The sequence below is a fragment of the Loxodonta africana genome, chromosome 27 (assembly GCF_030014295.1).
Source record: "Loxodonta africana isolate mLoxAfr1 chromosome 27, mLoxAfr1.hap2, whole genome shotgun sequence".
Lineage (NCBI taxonomy): Eukaryota > Metazoa > Chordata > Mammalia > Proboscidea > Elephantidae > Loxodonta > Loxodonta africana.
Window position 1 is genome coordinate 14,033,514 of NC_087368.1, and position 16,488 is coordinate 14,050,001.

The 16,488-nt window shown below is 43.6% G+C and overlaps 1 long non-coding RNA gene across 10 annotated transcripts in view; it reads left to right on the forward strand.

Annotated features, from left to right (window-relative positions):
* LOC111749237 (uncharacterized) overlaps window positions 1–16,488 on the forward strand; it is a 530,861-nt gene that overhangs the window by 497,477 nt on the left and 16,896 nt on the right. For 8 of the 10 annotated variants that reach the window (XR_010319559.1, XR_010319565.1, XR_010319557.1 and 5 more), the window contains one exon: window positions 15,904–16,011. This is a non-coding gene — a long non-coding RNA (uncharacterized LOC111749237). Of the gene's footprint in view, window positions 1–5,834; window positions 13,172–15,903; window positions 16,012–16,488 lie in introns of those variants that run through there. The other 2 variants (XR_010319564.1, XR_010319556.1) reach the window with 1 other exon arrangement.

The following is a 16,488-nucleotide window of genomic DNA, read 5'->3' on the forward strand; positions in this document are numbered from 1 at the left end:
CAAATCAATAAAGAGATAAACAAGCCAATAAAAGAGTACGAACAAGCACTTTCCAAAAAAAAAGAAATACAAATCACCAACAAAGATCTGAAATGATTTTCAACCTCCCTCATAATGAAAGAATGCATATCTAACAATATTTTTCACTTGCGAAGTTTGGCAAAGGTTTTAAAAACAATGATAAGAAGAATAATATTATGGAGTGTTGCTGTAGATGTGAAAAAAGAGGGACTTTCATGTATTGTTGATGAGAAGGTAAACAGTGAAGCATTTTTGCAGAGCAAGTTGCCAACTAACTGACTAAATAAATGAATAAACCTAAAGTCGGATCCAGTAATGCTGCATGCAGAAACTTAAAGTCTACTGTAATGCTAGCACAGCACACAAGGATGTAAGTCCCAGGTCTTTCATTGCAGTCTCACCTAAATTATCTATAAAGATAATCACGCAATAGGCTAACTCCAGGGCATTTAAATCATTGAGCCCTAAAAACCACAAAGTGTGCAACACTAATACAGTCCATTTAGATTGGTTTGCACCAAGCTTAGTTTGATTCTTTCCCAATATCTTCAATTGTTCAAAAATTCTTGATGTCTCATATTTATTACACAGTCATACATATATGTAGACTTAGACACATACGGAAGCCCTGGTGGCCCAGTGGTTAAGAGCAATGGTTGCTAACCAAAAGGTTGGCAGTTTGAATCCACCAGGTACTCCTTGGAAACCCTATGGGGCAGTTCTGCTCTGTCCTATAGGATTGCTGAGTCAGAATCAACTTGAGGGCAACGAGTTTGGTTTTTGTTTAGACACATACACACACTCATGCCTACAAACACATGAAAGAGTCCAAAAGGATATATATCAAAAAATTTTGTGACAAGACTACTGTCTTCCATCACCACTGCCCTGGCTGAGCCGGGTAGGAGGAGAAACCAAGAATCAGGAAGAAGCTCTTGTGTGTGGTGCTTTTCTGTGTTAAGCGGATGGAAAAGAGCTTTAACTCAAGGTCCTCCCCAAGGCCTTGTTCTTTTAGCATGGTAAGATCAAAGTGCTGCTGGAGTTGGCTTGTACTGGCTCTCAAGTGTATATTATTAACTTTCCAGGAATTTCGTGAGTCTGTTGATAAACACCAGTTACCAGTTGCCAGCCGGGTTGACTCCAACTCATGGTGACCCCATGTGTGTCAGAGCAGAACTGTGCTCCACAGGGTTTTCAGTCGCTGACATTTTGGAGGTAGATTGCCAGGCCTTTCTTGAGAGGCACCTCTGGGTATACTGGAACCTCTAAACTTTTGGTTAGGAGTTGAGTTTGTTAACAGTTTGCACTACCCAGGGACTCCTTGGTAAACAAACATTATTGAAAAATCACATATGTAAACTTATAATTTAATAAATTATTTTAAAAGCAAAGGTTAATCAGCCCTCAAAATGCATCGCTTCCAGTTATGATTTACTGCATTTTACTATTACGTCTGCTCTTGAGATTACTTCCATCTGTTGTATCTTGGTGATGGACATGGGCTGTATTGCTGTGCTGCTGTGCGTCTCTCCCAACTCTGTGATCATGACATCACGTTGGTAGCTTGAAATTCGCCGTGGCGGGAGTATTTACACCATGAGAATTAGCAGGCAGCGCAAATCAATACCTTTTTTTCTTTACACGGAGCTGGTTGTTAAACATTTAACAGCACACCACTGGGTCAGTCACTCTACTAGGAACAATATGTACATTTTCTGTATTAACTGTAGTGAACTGTGTATTATCAATGGGGGCTTGTTGTTTTACATGTATTTTAACAAAAGGAGAAATGCCAGTCAGACCTCCGTACCTAGAAGTAGAATAAATGGGTGAGAAAGAAAATGTGTTCCACAATCACAGTACATGAAGTTAAAAGGGTTTCTCTGGGGCCGAGGGTGGCTGCATATGTTGAAGGACACAGGATGCGGAGTTCGTGGCTTTGACAAGATTGAAAATCACGGCGGCTCCAGAAACTGATGTGCAATTTCAGTTCACTGGCACTAAAACCATACCTCAAGTCTTCTACTCTCACCAGTAAAATGAATTGTGTGCTGGTCACGGACTGGTCATTGCTTTGCTTCTCCTCTACTTCAACTTAAGGTCTGAAAAAAACTCCAGCTGTGAAAGCAACATATTCTAAACTGTCTGACCCTCAACTAGTATGTTTTCACACCTGGAGAAGCTCATGTCAACTCATCATGTGGTTCTCCATCTGTACAATAAATGACCAACCTGGGGGAAAAAGGAGCTTCCCTGTGGCAATGTACTTAAAAGAGTTACCAGATTTAAGGGTGTTATTTTTCTTTTATAAATAAATAATGTTCCAAACTTGCTGACCTTTTCCATGCTGAAAACGATGCCAGTAATGCACCTAAAAGATATTTGAGAAAATAACTACATTTGTCTTTTCAGGGGAAAGGTTAGGTTGTAACAAAACGAAAGAGAGAGAGTAACAGCTTTTCAAAATAAACTCACACTGTCCGTAGGCAAGCTGAGAAGGCAGAAAGGGACAGGAGCTGGTTGAATGGACACGGGAAATCTGGGGTGGAAAAGGGAGAGTGTGCTGTCATTATAGAGAGCAGCTGGGGTCCCATAACAATGTGTTTATAAGTTTTTGTATGAGAAACTAACTTCAGCTGTAAACTTTCACTTAAAACCCAATAAAAAAAATTATACTCATACTTTGGAGAGACTATACTGACAAGGGGTAGTGGAAATGTCTCTAGTGTTAGGTGATTTTGAGGCAGAATATTATGTAAGCGGGCCACCTATTAAAATCGTTTCTATGCTGTAAACACTTGGAAACAGGATATTCGAGCCTCATAAAAAGGTAAAATAAGCTAATTTGTTAACAATATGAAAATTATTTTGCAAGAATAACCGATTGACTTTAGGAAAAATGGAAAACGTTAGCTGAATTTCAACAAAGACCTTTGCATACCTGGTGGATAAGGCTGAAAAATGAGTATCACAACTTGTTAGGCAAAGTCCATAAAGCGCTTTTTCCATTTGGTATCTGTGCATGTTGCTGAAGTTCTTTTACAAGTACTGGAATAATCTGAATTTAGGACTAAACCAACATTGTCAAAAAATTGAGCATATTTACCTTTTCTAAAACACACACAGACACACACACATATATATGTATATATCAAACCGAACCCGTTGCCAACAAGTGGATTCCAACTCACAGCAACCTTACAGGACAGAGTAGAACTGCCCCATAGGGTTTTCAGAGAGCGCCTGGTGAATTTCAACTGCCGACCTTTTGGCCAGAAGCCAAACTCCTAACCACTACGCCATCAAGGTTTCCATACATATATACGTGAACAACAACAACAACAAAAAGCCAAACCTATTGCCGTCAAGTTGATTCCAACTCGTAGCACCCCTAGAGGACAGAGTAGAACTGCCCCACAGAGTTTCCCAGGAGAGCCTAGTGGATTCAGACTTATGACCCTGACCTTTGGGTTAGCAGCTGAATTCTTAACCCCTAGGCCACCAGAGTTTTATATGTATATATATATACACACACACACACGCATTTTTTAGAACAAAACTGTGCTGTGTCCTAATAAGTAAAATAAAAATATTTATTTGTTTTTATTGTGCTTTAGATGAAGGTTTACAGAGCAAATTAGCTTCTCGTTAAATAATTAATATTATTTTGTGACATTGGTTGCCAGCCCTGAGACACGTCAACACTCTCCCCTTTTTGACCTTGGGTTTCCCATTCCCATGCGTCCAGCTTTCCTGTGCCCTCCTGCCTTCTCGTTCTTGCCCCTGGGTTGGTAGGTCCATTTAGTCTGGTATACACGGTTGAGCTAAGTGTATTATTGTTCGTTTTATGCGCCTATCAACTCTTTGGCTGAAGGGTAAACCTCAGGAATGAATTCAGTACTGAGTTAAAAGAGGCCATACTCTTGTGGTTTCTCCAGTCTGTCAGACCAGTAAGTCTGGTGTTTTTTTGTGAGTTAGAATTTTGTGCTCCATTTTTCTCCAGCTCTGTCTGGGAGCCTCTCTTGTGATCCCTGTCAGAGTATTTGGTAGTGGTAGCCAGGCACCATCTAGTTGTGCTGGCAAAATAAAAAATATTTTTCAGAGGTAGTTTATTTGATATTTATATTTTGTTTTCAGAATGTGAAAGTGTAGTACTTGGACCAGCAGCATCAGCGCTACTTGGAAGCGTGTTATAAAAGAAGGTTCTTAGGCCCCACCCCAGGCTTCATGTCACTGCTTTGAGCTAAATGCAGGAATTACCTGCACTGATGAATCTGGTATAAGTACAATCAGGAGAGGCCAAGGCTATTTATTGTCAGGTAGGTGAGGGGTTAGAAGTGGTCTGCTCTTCGAGTTACAAGTTTTGAAGATGAAAATAATTCTTAACATTTTGAAGTGAGTTTCTGTTAAGACAGATTTTCTGGGTCAGGTTGAGCCCCTACCCCAAAACCAAACACAGTGCCGTCGAGTCGATTCTGACTCATAGCAACCCTACAGGACACAGTAGAACTGCCCCGTAGAGTTTCCAAGGAGTGCCTGGTGGATTCGAGCTGCCGACCCTTTGGTTAGCAGCTGTAGCACTTAACCGCTACGCCACCAGGGTTTCCAGTGGAGCCCCTACAAAGTATAAATTCCACCCCCCCTTTATAATGGCACTCAGTAGTGGATGTATACAATCATATTCAGAGCCTGGGTGGCGCAATGGCTGAGAGCTCCGCTGCCAACCGAAAGATCGGTGGTTGGAATCCACAACCCACTCTTTGGAAACCCTATGGGGCAGTCATACCCTGTCCTATAGGGCCGCTAGGCGTCAGAATCGACTTGACAGCAAGTTAACATAAAACTTATGGTTTACAGATGAGGAAGGTGAGGTACAGAGAATTTGTTTGCTCAGGGTCATGTCCCTAAAAAGTAGCAAAGCCAGGATTTGGAATATAGTCCATCTGACTCCAGAGCCCAAGCTCTTAACCATTACACTACACTGCCTAGGTATAAAATGTATAAATGAATAAATATTCATATATTGGAGGTGTATACACAAATATTTTTATGGATGAGGAACATAATCAAAATAATTTGGGGACCACTAACCTAGGGGATATAAGTTCAAACTCTAGTGTGACATAAAAAGTCTTTTGTGATCTGGCCCCAACCAATCTCTCTGACCCCACCTGTTGCTCTCCTCCCTTGAAACCTGTGTTCTGACTTGTGCCATATTGAACGAGCATCTTGGCAACTCCCTGAATTCCCAATGCCTTCTCTTATCTCCTACTCCTACTTGAATTTAGGAACTCTACCTGCCCTTCTCAATCCCCACCTTCTCCACTTCCCCTCATTTGCCCTAACCCAATGCCAAGGCCAGCCCAGGTATCCTTCGTACACTCCCAGTATTCTCTCTATGCTTCTCCATGACCCTTGTTTCACTAATTTGTAATTATCTATTCACTTGTTTGTCTACAACCCTTGACTGCAGTGTTCTATCTTGTTAGTTTCTTATATCTAGCATCTAGAGTAAGGTCTGGCGTATAGTAGGTGATGTTCATAGGAATGAATGAAGTACTGATGAAAGAGAGAGCAGCCGTTGCCCTAGGAGTTGCTTTTTGACCTGTTATTTGTATAATGGCCACCAGAGGGGGGGGCAGACAAACAGGGTCGAGTGAACACCACACATTTAGAATTAGGAGCCAAAACTTTAAAGAATTATCCTAGATCTGGAAGGGAAGTTGAGCAGTCACGTAGGCCATTGCCATGTTTTATACAAAACTTTTCAAATAAGCACAGTGATATTTAAAATTTTTTTTGTTTTCATCTAGGCAGTTGTCCTACCACTTGTTTGCCAGCTTGTACTGTGGTGACTTTCATGTTGCTGTGATGCTGGAAGCTATGCTACCACCAATATTTCTAATACCAGCAGGGTCGCCCATGGTGGACAGATTTCAGTGGAGCTTCCAGACTAAGACAGACTGTTAAGAAGGACATGATGACTTCTTAAAAAAAAACTGGCCAATGAAAACCTTCTGCATAGCAGCAGAACATTGTCTGATACAGTACTAGAAGACAAGCCCCTCATTTTGGAAGGCACTCAAAAGACGACTGGGGCGGAGCTGCCTCCATAATGCAGAGTAGACCTTGATGACTATGACGGAGTCAAGCTTTCAGGATCTTCGTACGCTGATGTGGCAAGACTCAAAATGAGAAGAAACAACGGCAAACATCCATTAATAATCGGAATGTGGAAAATACATAGTATAAATCTAGGAAAACTGGAAGCCTTCAACAATGAAATAGAACACGTAAAGACTGATATTCTAGGCATTAGTGAGCATGAAATGGACTTGTATTGGTCATTTTGAATCAGACAATCATGTAGTCTACTCTGCTGGAAATGACAAACTGAAGAGGAGTGGTGTCACGTTCATTGTCAAAAAGAACTGTTCAAGGCCTGTCCTGAAGTACGGTGCTGTCAGTGATAGGATAATACCCATACTCTTACAAGGAAGGCCAGTTCATATGACTATGATGCCAATTTATACACCAACCACTAATGTCCTGTAGAGTCGCTATGAGTCAGAGTTGACTCGATGGCAGCTGGTTTTTTTTTTTTTTTTTTTTCTTTATAATCATTAATATCACATGCAAATAAAATTTTGCTGGAGAAAATTCCAAACTGTCTGCAGCAGTATACGGACAGGGAACTGCCAGGAACTCAACAGAATTAACAACAGGATCTAATTCATAGAGTTTTTGTGAGAATTAAATGATTTAATACTATAAGGCGCTTAGCACAGCAATACCGACCTATATATTTACATATCAATTCCAAACTCAAGGGGACAGGGACAATGGCAAGTCAGATTGTCAAGAGCAGGGAGGCCAAGGGATGGGAAACATCTCTCAGGAATGGGGTCCTGGGAGCCATTAGAAACAGGCAGCATCACAGCCCAGCTCAACACTGGTTGCTGGAGAGCAGAGGCCCCTTCCCTACCAAAGACCTCGGGTCGCACCGCCGACATCACATGGGCACTGCTATCTCGATTCTAGGGATGGGATTAAAAACAAAAACAGACAAACCCGTTGGCACTGAGTCAATTCCAACTCATAGCAACTGTATAGGACAGAGTAGAGCTACTCCATAGGGTTTCCAAGGAGTGCCTGGTGGATTTGAACTGCCGACCTTCTGGGTAAAAGCTGTAGCTTTTAACCACTGAGCTACCGTGACTCCAGGGATGGGATGAGCATGTGCATAAACCAGTTCCTACCAATTGGATTTAGACTCATGGTGACCTGATGTGTGTCAGGGTAGAATTATGCTCCATGGATTCTTCACAGGCTGACTTTTTAGAACTAGATCGCCTGGACTTTTTCTGAGGTGCCTCAGGGTAGACTCCAACCATCAACCTTTTGGGTAGTAGCCCAGCACATTATCCATTTGCCCCGCCAGGGACTCTAAAAAAAAATGTGCATAAAAACTAAACTCGTTGCCCTTGAGTCGATTTCAACTCATAGCGACCCTTTAAGACAGAGTAGAGCTCCCCACAGAGCTTCCAAGGAGCACCTGGTAAGTTCGAACTACCAACCTTCTGGTTAGCGGCATGAAGCTCTTCTCCACTGTGCCACCAGGGTTTCCAGTATGTGCATAGGGAAGGAAAAACAAGGTTAGCTTCTTGTCCCTCTCAGCACCATCACATCCAGAGAGCTCTTCCCCTCAGCAGCAGCAGCAGCAGCAGCAGCACCTCTTCAGCCACACAAGAAAATTGAATTGTTTTCTTGAAATATTTTCTGGGAGGGGGGAAAAATCCCTTTTGGAGGGAAGAAGTAGAAAGGTCTTGGGTATTAAAGCATCCATTCCCAGACAATATCCTGGGGGCTGCTGGGACCAACAAAGAGGCCATGAATGTGAGACCAAGAGAGGCTGGTCTGTTTGAGCAGCTACAGAGAGGAGTGCACGCATATCACTAATGGAAAACGAGAGGAAGGAGGAAGGAGGTGCCCAGTGATGCCTTGGATGAATGTCTTATTGACTAAGGTTGACAGGATGGCTTGGTGCCCTGGTAGAATCACAGGGAGTTTACAAACACACAGCCTTGTTTTCCTGGGGTCTGGACATGGACTTTATATATATATATTTTTTTATAATTTTTATTTTGCTCTAAGTGAAAGTTTAAAAATCCAGTCAGTCTCTCACACATAAACTTATATACACCTTACTACACACTCCCACTTACTCTCCCCCCAATGAGTTAGCCTGCTCCCTCCTTCCAGTCTCTCCTTTCGTGATCGTTTTGCCAGTTTCTAACCCCCTGTACCCTCCCATCTTCCCTCCAGACAGGAGATGCCAACATAGTCTCAAGTGTCCACTTGATGCAAGTGGCACACTTCTTATCAGCATCTCTCTCCAACCCATTGTCCAGTCCAACCCATGTCTGCTGAGATGGCTTCAAAAATGGTTCCTGTCCTGGGCCATCAGAAGGTTTGGGGACCATGACAGCCAGGATTCTTCTAGTCTTAGTCAGACCATTAAGTCTGGTCTTTTTCTGAGAATTTGGGGTCTGCATCCCACTGTTCTCCTGCTCCCTCAGGGATTCTCTGTTGTGCTCCCTGTCAGGGGAGTCATCGGTTGTGGTTAGGCACCATCTAGTTCTTCTGGTCTCAGGATGATGTAGTCTCTAGTTCATGTGGCCCTTTCTGTCTCTTGGGCTCATAATTACCTTGTGACCTTGGTGTTCTTCATTCTCCTTTGATCCAGGTGGGTTGAGACCAATTAATGCATCTTAGATGGCTGCTTGCTAGCGTTTAAGACCCCAGACGCCACACTTCAAAGTGGAAGACAGAATGTTTTCTTAATAGAATTTATTTTGCCAATTGACTTAGATGTCCCCCGAAGCCATAGTCCCCAAACCCCCGGCCCTGCTCCGCTGACCTTCACAGTATTCAGTTTATTCAGGAAACTTTTTTGCTTTTGGTCCAGTCCAGTTGTGCTGACCTCCCCTGTATTGAGTGCTTTTCTTCCCTTCACCTAAAGTAGTTCTCATCTACTAACTAATCAGGAAATAATCCTCTCCCACCCTCCCTCCTTCCCCCCTCTCATAACCACCAAAGAATGTGTTCTTTTCAGTTTATACTATTTCTTAAAATCTTATAATAGTGGTCGTATACAATATTTGTCCTTTTGCAACTGACTAATTTCACTCAGCATAATGCCTTCCAGGTTCCTCCATGTTATGAAATGTTTCACAGATTCATCATTGTTTTATCAATGCGTAGTATTCCATTGTGTGAATATACCATAATTTATCCATTCATCCTTTGATGGACACCTTGGTTGCTTCCAGCTTTTTGCTATTGTAATAAATAGTGCTGTAGTAAACATGGGTGTGCATATATCTGTTCGTGTAAAGGCTCTTATTTCTCTAGGATATATTCCGAGGAGTGGGATTTCTGGGTCGTATGGTAGTTGTATTTCTAGCTTTTTAAGGAAATTCCAGATCGATTTCCAAAGTGGTTGTACCATATTACATTCCCACTAGCAGTGTGTAAGTGTTCCAGTCTCTCCACAGCCTCTCCAACATTTATTATTTTGTGTTTTTTGGATTAATGCCAGCCTTGTTAGAGTGAGATGGAATCTCATCGTAGTTTGAATTTGCATTTCTCTAATGGCTAATGATCGAGAGCATTTTCTCATGTATCTGTTAGCCACCTGAATGTCTTTAGTGAAGTGCATGTTCATATCCTTTGCCCAATTTTTAATTGGGTCGTTTGTCTTTTTGTGGTTGAGTTTTGACAGAATCATATCGATTTTAGAGATCAGGCGCTGGTCGGAGATGTCATAGCTGAAAATTTTTTCCCAGTGTGTAGGTGGTCTTTTTACTCTTTTGGTGAAGTCTTTGGATGAGCATAGGTGTTTGATTTTTAGGAGCTCCCAGTTATCTGGTTTCTCTAATATTTTAGATTGAGTCCTGCCTCATTAACATAATAACTTCCGCTAATCCCACTTCATTAACATCATAGAGTTAGGATTTACAACACAAAGGAAAATCACATCAAATGACAAAACCCTGAACAATCACACAATACTGGGAAGCACTGCCTAGCCAAGTTGACACATTTTTTGGAGGGACACAATTCAGTCCATAACACATGCACCAGACACAGTGTAAGGCACTGGGTGAATAGGGTCCAGTCCTTGCTTTCAAGGAGCATCCAGTCAAGTGGGAAAGACAGACGGTAAAAAATTGTTTATAATTACCTACAATTATGCAGTTAACAGTTATCTAACAGTGTATGAGTGTGGGTAGGCTAGCAGCTATAACAAGCAACCCCCAATTTTCAGTGTGTTAACATCGTAACTCGCACAAAGTGCAGTGTGCCTGTTCTAGGTTGAGTGGTTCCTTCCAAGTAGTGATGCAGGGATCCAGGGTCACTCTACCTTGTGATGTCTTCAACTCGTGGCCTCCAGGTTCACCAGGAAAAGGGAAGTTAGTGTGGGCAATGTGTACTGGGCACTTAGCCACCTCAGCATAGAAGTGATAGACGTGACCTCTGCTTGTATTTCATTAACCAGGTCTAGTCACACAGCAATTTTAGATGTGGGGTAGCTGCTTCCCAGCCACAACTACACTATACAGGAGGAATGTGTATCTTTGGAAAACAGTTAGTCACCTCTGCCAGAGGCAGGTACTATGTTACAGATGGCAAAATTGAGGAACCTACCCAAAGTCACACAGCCAGTATGTGGAGACACCAGATGTGAACCCAGCTTCGTTTGATCCAAAGCTCATGCTCTAGCTGCTCTATTACACACTCTGCTGTGACCACTGCTCTAGACCACAGTGTGGTTCTCATGCGCATGACCTGCCTGTGGATCCCATTCTCTCTGGTTTGGACCGGTCTGCAAAACTGGTGTTGCTGCTGCCTTAGCTTTCTGGCCTAATTTTCCTTGTCTGTGACCTGAGGCCTTGCTAACCAAACCAACCCACTGCGACTGAGTCGACTTTGATTCATGGCAACCCTGTAGGATGGAGTAGAAGTCTCCCGTAGGGTTTCCAAGACTGTAAGTCTTTATGGAATTAGACTGCCACATCTTTCTCCCGTGGAGCGGCTGGTGGGTTCAAACCACCGACATTTTGGTTAGCAGCCGAGTGCTTTAACCACTGACCTGCCAGGGCTCCTTGAGGCCTTGCTAGTTTACTGTAATTCTCTCCTTCCTCAAATGAATTCATAGTACTGGAGAAAGTTTCCATCTTTGTGGCATGGAAAACAAAGGAACAGGATTCAGTCTTCCACAGCTGCTGTCTGGATGGGATAGCGGCAATGTGGATATACAACTTCACACATCTTTGGTTATCAAATGGTTACATTATTTTGTAGTTCCACCTCCCACAGGCTAGTAAATGGGCAGTGTTAAATAATACACAGGGCTGTAGGAGCTTGGATATAGAAGACCACATTGGGTTTGAGTACATGACCAATTAATTTTGTGAAAAGGAACCTCCATACTGGGTTACAAACATAAGCAACAGTACAAGTATGTATAACAGGCTCTTAACCTTTGATTTGGGAATGAATGAAAGCAAACAGCCTGATGCAGATGTATGAGAGAAATGTCAACCCCATCTGAAACACCATGATTACACTGAATTCCAATTACTATGCCCGTTAAAAAATTACCTCAAATCTTCACAGCTAATACAACCATTTATTATGCTCACGGATCCTGTGGGTCAGGAATTTGAGCAGCGCACAGCAGGGATGTCTTGTATGTGAGAGCTGAGATCATCTGAAGGCTTGTTCCTTCATAAGTCTGATGGTTGATAATGGCTGTTGGCTGAGGGCCTCAGTTCCTCTTCATGTGGACCTCTCCATGTAGTCTTTCTATGTAGGCTAGTATGGGCTTCCTCACAGCATGGTGGCTGAGCTCCAAGGGTAAGCATCTTGATAGAGAGAGAGAGGACTAGGCAAAAGCTGTATTGTCCTTTTTGATGTAGCCTCTGAAGTCATGTAACATTGCTTCTGCCACATTGTTTATTGAAGCATTCACAAAGTCTTGTCCAGGTTCGCACAGAGGGGAAATAGACCCTGCCTCTTGACACGGAGCAGCAAAATTCTGGAAGAATGTGTGAGACTGGAGATAGTGCTGCGGCCAATTTTGGAAAATATAATCTGCCACACTTTGCTTTTATTCTGATCCTTAAATCTGACTTAAATATTAGCTATCATCTACTTGGTGCCCATGCGCCAGGCCCCATATAGTCATGAAATGTCATCCTGACCCCAACTGTGCAAAGTAAATCCTGTTGCCCCTTTTATAGTTTAGGAAAGTGAGGCCCAGAGAAGTTAAAGCAACTTACCCAAGGACACAGAGCTAGCAAATGGTAGAGTCAAGCTGCAAAACTAAGCCTGGCCGACTCCAAATCCCATACTCTCTCCCACAGTTCCTATATGATTTCCAGTGGGATGACTCATTCCTTTAACGAAAGTCAAGTTTGTCAGGGGAAGGCTGAACTGGTGGTGACAGGGTAAAGGGAAGTTCAGACGCTTTGAATTATGGTAACTTCTATGAAAGTTCCTAGTCGTTTCTACCTTCTAGAATCGACACATCCTTAAAGCCCATCGAGTCAAGGCAATGGAATTTAAACCCTCCCTGGTTTCCAAATACCTGCAGTACATTTCCTTTGATTCTCCAGCATGTATAAAGTATTCCTCAAAGACCACAGGGGAAGTAAAATGCTTGTGGACAATGAAATCCGCCCTCTTTCAGGTGGGCTGACGAGAAACCCTTGGAGACTCCCCCAGAGTGATCATCAGGCTGTACTCTTAAGAGTTATGTCCTTGACTGATGTGAGTTATACCTCAACCAAAAATCAATACGGCTGCAAAGGAATGAAAGTTATGCCAGGACAACAGGCATAAATGAGTTCTGTCCTGGGCAAATAGGGCTGGATGGACGTTATAATCTGTTGCTGTTGAGTCGGTTCCGATTCGCAGTGACCCCGTAGGACAGAGTAGAACTGCCCCGTAGTACTTCCGAGGCTGCAGTCTTTACAGAAGCAGACTGCCACATCCTTCTCCTGTGGAGCGGCTGGTGGGTTCAAACCACCAACCTTTCAGTTAGCAGCCGAGCACTTAACCACTGCACCGCCAGGGCTCCTTGGAGCCATCACCAAGTCCCAAGCTAACCTCGCTGGGGACAAGGCGGTGTTCGTGCTCAGAAATAATGGAGATTTCAAAGTTGAGATCCCTAAAAGTTACATCTTTGGGTGGATAGTAAATGCACACACTCACATAACTTACACTCATGCACACATTCACACTCACACCCACTGACACACAGACTTGTACACTCACATTCACACCAAACCAAAACCAAACCCAGTGCTGTCGAGTCGATTCTGACTCGACAACTTATACTCACACAGAGCTACTCTCATACTTACGTGACTCACACACACACACATTCACGTACTTATATTCACATATTCACAAACTTGTACACGCATGTTCACTCTCACACAACTTACACTCACATTCAAATACACACATTACACACATTCATAGTCACACACACATTCCCGTTTACACTCACGATTACAAACACAACTCACACTGGCACACTCACATTTACATTCTCTCTCTTTCTCTTTCTTAAAGCCCTGGTGATGCAGTGGTTAAGAGCTCGGATGCTAACCAAGGAGTTGGCAGTTCAAATCCACCAGCCGCTCCTTGGAAACCCTGTGGGGCAGTTCTACTCTGTCCTAGGGTCGCTATGAGTCAGAATCGACTCAACGGCAGCAGGGTTTTGGTCTCTCTTTCTAACCCACCCACACATATACTTTATCTCAGTCCTTTGAGAAGGACTCAGCTGGAACCAGACTGAGACAATCAGAACATTTTCCCCCTGAATTTTACCACACGGGCTGAGTAACTGCTAAGGGGTCTTGTCATTGCTTCATTATTTCTTCTGTCCTTATTTGTGTTTTTGCTTCAAAGGATCTCAGGCTTTTTGTCCCAAAATAATAATTTCTGTATTATTGCATATAAAATTTACATAAACACAATGGTGCTCCTTGCTAAACTTGAGAACATTAAAAAATATATATATATATATATTACCCTCAGTCCCGATGTTCAGAATTTGATTCCCTTGCCGTCTGTATACCTTGTATGTTTTAGACAGCACCTCTTTTGATATTAGCGACTGAAGTGTTTTAAAAATTAAAAACTCCTCAAGCTTCAGCTAACAGCCCCAGGCAGCTGGGGGCCTTAGGGACACAAGTCTGTCTGGGGCCCTTTGTATCACGAATTTGTGCTCATGGTGGCAGTTTCTCTGGCTCTATCTTGGTTCCAGGGTGAATTCGGGGCTCCAGCTGAGCTGGGCAGTGTGTGGGCTGGAGAACTGCCTAGACAGCCTGCATAGAAGTGGGCATGAAATAGTTAAACAACAAAACATAAAAATAAAAACCTCAGACAGCTTAGCTGGGGTGGGGGTGGGGGAATGGTTCACAGTGCAACATCCACTTTGTCCCAGAGCTGATGATGACTCAGGAGAGGCCTTTGTAGGCTGTTTACATCTCTTGCCACCCAATAAACAGCACAGGCTTTAAGACTCCCTCATACTCCAGCGACACAGATCAGAGGGTGCACAGCCCAGAGCGAGGCAGAACGCCGAACAGTGCAGGCAGTACAAGGCCATTCCCAGTGAACCCGGCAGTAGCAGCATTTCACAGCCCACTTGGAAAAGGAGGCATGATTCCCTTAATGTCCCAATAGCAAAAGGTAAAGTTAAAGCTATATGAAAACCCAAACAAAACCTGTTGCCGTTGAATCAATTCCTACTCATGGTGACTCCAGTTGTTACAGAGTAGAATCAGGCTCCATAGGGTTTACTTGGCTGTAATCTTTATGGAAGAAGATTGCCAGGCCTTTCTTCTGTGGCACTGCTGCATGGTTTCGAATCCCCAACCTTTTGGTTCGTAGTCGAATGCAAACTGTTTGCACCACTGTGGTGTGATGGATCACTTTTGTATGGCATTTCTATCCATGGTCTTGCAACTCCCACCCAAGTGATTGGGGCGGGACTGTGCAGATACAGTATTTACAGCCTACCAAAGGGATTGGTCAGGTTTGCCATCCTGCTAGGCTTGAAGGAGGCAGGAAGGAGAAGATCCCACCACCACCATGAAAGAATAGCCAGGAGCGGAGATCATATCCTTTGGACCTGGGACCCCTATGCCGAGAAGCTCCTGGAACCAGGAGACAGAGAGAGAGAACTGTAACACTAAAGGCAGTGAGAAGTGGCAGCAGAGACGCGGCAGCAGGGAGACTGCACATTGCGCTTTCCAGCTCACAGAGAGAGGGTGCTTTTGGGCAGAGGCCTAGGGCCAGGGAGAAGTATGCCTGTGAGCATGGCTGGGAGAAGACTGGCCTGTGGAAGAACTGTATCGCTGAGTGTTCCTGGGGCTGAATTGTAACCTGTTACTTCCCTAATAAACCCCATAATAACGAGTATGGGCTGTGAGTTGTGTGTGGCCACAGCAATGAATTATCGAGCCCAGCAGAGAAGTAGAGAGTGCTGTGCGCGGGAAGGTCGGTGTCAGAATTGGTGAAGACGGTGCAGAGAGGAGGCGTGCTTGGCCTCCACCTCATGGGGCCAGGCTGGGGCTGTCGGTCTTGGTTCTCTTCCCCCTTGTGAGGTTAGAGGAGGTCACTCACCATCCCCGTGCTGTTTCCACAGCCACCCAGGGACCTTAAAGCTATAGGAATACAGCCGATAAAGCTCTGTACCTTTAGGCTGGAAAAGAATGAGAATCCTCTGCAATCTCAGTGTAGAAGCCAAAACAGGTAAAGAACGTTTATTTAAGAAAGCCCCTTTCCTAATCCCTGAAGGCTTGATGTGGAACAGCGTGGCACACAAAGGAGGACCAGTGAGGACTGCAGAGCCTGGTGACAGAAGAAAAGATTGGGCCAGGACAGAGAAGTCCTTGCCACACCCAGGTGAGGAGTCCCTTGATTCTTCGTTAGTAGGGATTGGAGATTAATGCCAGGACCACATAGTATGGAAATTGTCTCTGACTTGTATTTCACTTCCTGACTCACTCTTGCTCTCTTTATTATTTGAGGTAGGATTAATATGTCTCAGTCAGGCCCCAGAGAGAAACCCTCCAGCCTTGTCCACTTTCTGGGAGTATCTGAAAGTCCAACATTTGTGTCTAATCACCTTCAAGGCTCACCCTCACCAGGGGCCATTTGCCCACTTGATTACCTCATCCCACTCCTTCCTTGGGTGATAGACTGTCCCATGACGATGAGATGGGGGTAGTTTTGGGAGTCTTTTTGCTTAATGATCTGGTTGAATTAAGAATAATGGACCCAACTTTCCTTTAAGAAAGGATAACACTCTGTTCCAAACCAGTTGTGTGTTATTTTTCCCACATATATATCAGGGTGCAAGTAGATCTCTTGATCCATAGC